The sequence below is a fragment of the Carya illinoinensis genome, chromosome 9 (genome assembly GCF_018687715.1).
Source record: "Carya illinoinensis cultivar Pawnee chromosome 9, C.illinoinensisPawnee_v1, whole genome shotgun sequence".
In the NCBI taxonomy this organism is placed as follows: Eukaryota; Viridiplantae; Streptophyta; class Magnoliopsida; order Fagales; family Juglandaceae; genus Carya; species Carya illinoinensis.
This window is the reverse complement of record NC_056760.1, coordinates 25,323,144-25,329,858: the sequence shown is the minus strand read 5'-3', so window position 1 is coordinate 25,329,858 and position 6,715 is coordinate 25,323,144. Positions and strand designations below refer to the sequence as shown.

At 36.4% G+C, this 6,715-nt stretch overlaps 1 long non-coding RNA gene across 1 annotated transcript; it reads right to left on the bottom strand.

Annotated features, from left to right (window-relative positions):
* Positions 1-762: 762 nt before the first annotated feature.
* Positions 763-4,750, bottom strand: LOC122275637. The gene is made up of 2 exons (XR_006228614.1): positions 4,128-4,750; positions 763-2,316 (listed from the first exon to the last, which is right to left on the bottom strand). It is a non-coding gene; the product is annotated as an uncharacterized LOC122275637 (long non-coding RNA).
* Between the last annotated feature and the right edge of the window lie 1,965 nt (positions 4,751-6,715).

Genomic DNA, 6,715 nt, shown 5'->3' with positions numbered 1-6,715 from the left:
TCAGCTTCCAAGTGGAATTTGTGAATACAAATAGCAGCACTTTTGATGTCAGTTATGGTCTATCCAATTGCGTGTCGATACGTCTTTATGACTTCAATAAGAAGACATTCCTCTTTCTGATTTAATTTTGAATATATTACCACAAGAAAGGTGCCTTCTTTAGGGCCAAGGAATGCATATTTTAAATTCTCAAGAAATGGTTTCAGTTCTAGCTGGGGAGCTTCTTTCTCTAAAGATTTAAATATGTCTGGTGGTGGTAGAGTCTCAAATGGGGCTGCCATTTTGCACTTGTGACTTGTACCTCTGGTGGCGAAGCACAATTTGCAACACAATCTAACACCTTAAGAAAATTTTCATTAGGATGGTTAGTTTCCTCATTAAGCAAAAACTCAAAAGTTTGAAAAATATACTCATCATCTGAAAAAGAGATAGAGCAAATGTTTTTTATCGGTGTCAAACCCTCCACAACATTCAAGTCACTTGTGTCATCAAAGTGGTTCGGCATTTTGCAAGAGTTGAAAACATTCAACTCAAGTGCCATGTTCGGGAGCTTTAGGATGCCACTTCTATAGTTGATCAAGGCATTTGATGTAGTTAGAAATGGCCTCCCAAGGATGACATTAGCTTGAGAACTGTTTACACTTGACTGCATATCCAAAATCACAAAGTCAATTGGATAGTAAAACCTATTGGCTTGCATAAGCACATCTTTCATAACTCATCTTGGCTTCTTAATTGATCTATAGGCTAATTAGAGCATGATTGTGGTCATCTTTAATTTTCCAAAACCAAGTTGCTCATAAAGTGAGTATGGCAACAAATTCACACCATTGTCCAAATCCAACGAACCTCTAGCAATTCAGGATTCACCAATCATGATGGAAATTGTAGGGGAGCTTAGATCTCTATACCTTAGAGGAGTCTCACACTGAATTATCGTTAGAAAGGCTTTTTTCTTCACATTCATTTGTCTCTTCACTATGCATAATTCCTTCCAAAACTTGGCATAAGAGGGAATTTGCTAAATGCCTCCAACAGCAGAAACCTGAACACCTCCAAAATTTCTTTTTGCTGTTTACTCTTAGTAGTCGACAAAAATCTTTGAGGGTATGGTACTGTAGACACATATTCCTTTTTCAACTCCTCAATTGTCTGACCTATAGGCTCATTATCTTTTTGTTGGTTCCCACTTGAGTCAACCTGTGCCTTGGGTGATTCCGTTACATCTTCCAAGACCTTGGGGCACTATTCGGACTCACAATCATCTTCAATAGATGACCTTGGTTTAGCTTGTCCAAAAACACCTAGTCGCTCAATTTGCTTACCACTCCTCAGTGTAATCCCCACTTTCACTGGTTTGAGGTCTTCATTTTCAAATGAATGCACTTGAGCTGGCTTGTACATTTGCGGGTTGGGTTGAGCTTGAACTGGAAATTTACACTTCTCCAAGGTGTTTACAGTAGTCATCACTTTGCTAAGGGTGCCTTTGATTCCATTGATAGCTTGAGAATTTTGAGCGTTGGTTGAATTTTGGCTTACTATAAATTGCTGAAAGGTGGTAGCCATCTAAGAAACTGTATCATCCAGTGACTTTTTAGGAGGTTGGAAGGGTTATTGATACTAAGCCATGAGAAATTGTTGGAATTTATTTTGAGGGAGTGCAACTGTTTGACTTGATTGTCCTTAGTCATTTCTCCATGAAAAATTGGGGTGGTTCCGCCATGCTGGAGTGTAGATGTTTAATATTGGTGGGTTCTGGGGCCGACTCACCCAATTTACACCTTGAGGTTGTTCTACATCACCATTTTGATACATTGGCAAAGCAGGACACTCCAAAGTTTTATGACTAGCATCGGTGCAGAGAGCACACACTTCCTGAACTTTACTCACTAATTTCCCTTTTGCCAATTCCACGACTTCCAACCTTCTAACGACAATAGCCAATTGTGCTTGAACATCAATATCATCTTTTAGTTCATGCCGCCCTCCACCACTTATTGCTCTCAATGGTTGAGTAGTACTTGGTTTTCTTTCGACTCTTGTATTCCATTGTTGAGCATTCTTGGCCAAATAATTAAGGAAGCCAAGAGTATCTTCAGGCTCCTTATTGAAAAATTCCCCAATGTGCATGGTATGAACAAATTGCTTCGACGCATGGGTTAAAGCAGTGTAGAAGTAATTCACCAATCGCCATGACTCGAACCCATGATGAGGACATATGTTGATCAGCTCTTTGAACCTTTCCCAGCTTGGATGGAAGGTCTCATATGCTCTCTGCATGAATTAACTAATTTGCTCATGCAAAGATTGAGTTCTCTGTAAGGGAAAATACTTGTGTAAGAACTCTTTTTCCATATCATAATCAGACCAACTAGCAATGAAGTTGGGCCTAAAAGAATTAAACCACGCCTTAACTTTTTCTTTTAATGACAAAGGAAAAAGAATCAATCTAATCATCTCATAAGTGATGGCCCTATGCATGAATGTAATGCAAACAAGTTCAAAATCAGTTAAATGTAGCTATGGATTTTCAAATTCCATCCCATGAAATTGGGGTATCATAGACATCATGCTATGTTTGATATTAAAATTCTATGCATGCTAAGGCAAGATGATGCAAGATGGTTGTGTGGTTTGTGTAGGCTATAGATCATCCTTAAGTGTTCTAGGAGCTTTTTCAGCCATGTTATCAAAGAAATGATTTTCTAAGTCAGTCTCGAAACCAAATCAAAACTAGAATCCAACTCAAACCTTGGCACACTACTACTTGAACTATGACTCACGTGATACAGCCTTCTTGTGTCGTCCCTAGCCCACAACATCAAACATAAGTGCCACTGAGTATGTAATGGTTTTAGCAACTGGAGAAGAAAATAACTTGCAATAACGAAAAACAATATCCAAACACCCTAAATGCCATACAAAATAAAATAAAATAAAAAGTTAAAGAAAAGAATCTAATGAAAGGATAATAAAAGAATTTGAATTAAACTAGCCATTCCCAGGCAACGGCGCAAAAAACTTAACTATCACTAAAATGTGTTTTAAGAGCTACTCCCAAGTATAAGAGTTGTTAAATAGTAATAGGGAAGTCCCTAAGTCATTTTCTCAAGGAACGATTATCTAGGTTGCAAATTCATGCACTATTAAAAATAAAAGAAAGTTATTAACTAATGGTATCTACAATGGTATTCACAATGAGAAACGATTCTTTTTAGACATTGTTAAAAATGTCCTTGTTTCATTTGTAAGAGATGGTGAATGAATACTAAAGGGTATGAAAAAAATGAAGGAAATAACGTGTTAAACACGAGTGGAGAATAAGAAATATTTAGCTCACATTCAATAATTTTTACTCTAATGCGCCTTGATGCTACTTCAACCATTTCCAATCATTAAATGGATTTGTGAATATGCATTGAATAAATTTTGGTTATCCTTGCTTAAGAAACTAAACCACATTCATTAAATCAACTAATCTGATGTTCCCAAGAAATAAATGAAAGATTGCAAAGATTACGTTCTAAGGAACATTTCATCAAACACCATTTGTGCAAATCTGAACCCACTATTTCTCATCTCCAAGAGTTCAATCTAACCTAGAAAAATTTACACTACTTAGAATCATTCAACATCACTGAGTAAAATCCAAAGTACAACTACAAACAACTCAACGTAAGTCAAACAACTCAATAACGCATGGATATAAGTCCAAACACTATTGAAGAAACAAACGGAAGCCACCGAGAATAAATCCAACACAAGTGACTACCAAAACTACTAAATTGAAATGGAAGTAAAATGCTAGTAGAAGAAAGATTTAGAGCCACCAAGTAGAAGTCCAAACACAGGTGACTACCAAAAAGTGGAAACTGCCGAGAATAATTCCAAACACAAGTGACTACCAAAAATACTACTACTGAAATGAACCAAGCTGAAATGAGAAATAACTTAGATGTCAATGCAATGAAAATAAGAGCTTGAATCCAACTACAAGTCTTGGATTCAATAAGAAAAATGTCGAAACTGAAATCGATGGAAAACTTGGGAGTTGGCTGAACACAGTCTACAACTCTCTAGTAAAAACCAAATGTTTTTCTCTCCCTCCTTTTCGGTTTCTCTCTTACTTGAGGTAACAAATGAGTTGCCTTTCTATCACATAGACCAAAAACACCAAAAATGGAGTAGGCATTCCTTTGTGTAACCGAGGCTTGCTAAACTCTTGCAGCACCTGTAACCGAGCCTCACTTTCCTACTCATAGTAGCTATATGTACAAGAAAGGAAAGAAGGAAGGGATGTGCTCTGCTATAGCAATGTCTTGGAATGAGGCTTGCATGAATTGGTATGGTGTTTCTGGTGCAAAGAAGTTGTAGCGCCTTGTGAAATGTAGCTTTCCGTGAGATGTGTTGATGCAGGGCAGCGTTGAGTTGCGTCCAAGGATCAAAAGCGGAAAGAAATTCCCTTACTTTTCCTCTTATTGTTATGTCAAAACTGAAATGCTCCAGACGAACACTTGCGTGCGGGGTCCACGTTCAGAAGCAAGAAGAAATTTGAGAAAGGGCCAATGCGTTGCTTCCAGCATTTGGTACTTTGCGTGGTCCCATTAAAAAGTCAAGCCAAAAAGCTTTCGTACGTGAAGTGAAGATGCAGGAGCCGTGTGATGCTGATTTCTGTTTGACTTTAATTCTAGTGTAAATTTCAGGGGCTGTAGTGTGCTGCCCTCTTGGTATGTGCTTTTTGTAAACTTGAAGTCTGGACGTTTTGGCTTGTGCTCCTGTGTGTGAGTCGACAGGGGCCCACGTGAATGTTGAGTTTCCAGGAAGTGAAGTTGAAAATGCAAGGCAAGGAACGTGAGTGACTTCCGTAACATGAATGGTTTGGGCGTGAGAGTTGATTTGGTTCAATTTCTGTGTGGTGCATGAGCCCGCATGGCCCACCTGCCCATATGCACACCAATTAAACTTCCTCAATTTTATGTAATAAATTACAGATCAAAGATCATAAAACTAGACTGTTATCAATTGAGTTAGAGTTAATTTATCAAGGCCCAACTCATTCAATTTCTAGTAAGAAATGTGTGATTGATTCGAATTTAAGTATAAAATAATCACAATATTATAGCTCAATCAATATGTAATACTATTATACTAACATGTAATACTAGTTATTATATTTTAGCTATTATACATTATCATTACATGTTATTATAAATTTATATTTTATATACCTATAACGTATGTAGTTAGTTAAATTCAATAATAATATGAGCTAGTTATTGTTCCTAAATAATATACTTATACTATAATATTAATAGACTAAATTTATAAAAACCATAGTACAAGTCTATAGATAACCTATAATTAATTAATATAGTATAAGTCTACAGACTATAACATGTAATTCTTAATAACATTTAATACTATAGTATAATAATATGTGATTGTCAATAGTCAATACTATAACACAACTACAAGATTAATAATTTTCATTAATCAATCCTAACAATTAAATTGAGTGATGGAAAAAATCATAACTATAAAAACCATAAATAGAATGATAAGTTGATAACAAATTTTAAGATTAAAATTTAATTTAATATTTTTTAAAATAGGGTTCAGTTTACGATTTAGGAATAAAAAATCCCAAAACATTGTATTCGATGCTTGAGTTTAATGGCTTCTAGAATGAAGACAAAGTATGATAAATATTTGGGTGATCTTGAAAAGATAAATCAGTTGTTGTTTATTACTGCCATTCTTGATCCACGGTACAAATTGGTTACTCAAGTATATTGGTTCAACAAAACATTGGGCAATGAGAGGCGCGAGGAAATCGTTGCACTCCTTAAGATGGATATAGAATATTTGTATGAACAATATGTATAGTTTGTTGGTGGGCGCATAACTAGGTCTAAGTCAACTCCTTGTGGTGAAGGTATTGCATTGATGTGGAGTAGTAGTAGTTCCTATACAATTGATGATCCCTTGGACTTTTTGATAAACTACCATAAAGAGCGGAAATCAGCATCCTTGATAGATTGTAAGTTGGAGCTAGAGTGATATTTGTTGGAGGATGTTGAGATTCCTACATAGAGTTTTGAAATTTTAATGTGGTGGAAAGTCAACTCTACCAAATATCCGATTCTTGCTCTAATGGCACGAGACGTCTTGGTCATTCCGATCACTATTGTTGCATTTGAGTTGGTATTTAACATATGAGGCTATGTCTTGGATCCATTTAGGAGTTCTTCGACTCCTAGGAGTTCTTTTGCACGAGATATCTTGGTCATTCTAATCACCACCGTTGCATCTAAGTTGGCATTTAACACAGGAGGCCGTGTCCTAGATCCCTTGGACTTTTTGATAAACTACCATAAAGAGCAGAAATCGGCATCCTTGATGGATTGTAAGTCAAAGCTAGAGCAATATTTGTTGAAGGATGTTGAGATTCCTACGGAGAGTTTCGAAATTTTAATGTAGTAGAAAGTCAACTCCACCAAATATTCGATTCTTGCTCTAATGACATGAGATATCTTAGCCATTCCATCACCACCATTGCATCTGAGTCTGCATTTAACACATGAGGCTGTGTCCTGGATCCGTTTAGGAGTTTTTTAGCTCCTAGAACTGTAGAGACTCTTGTGTACTCGCAAAACTGGTTGAAGTTCACTCTTATATGCTTAAGTCAAAATTATTTGGATAGTATTGATGATGC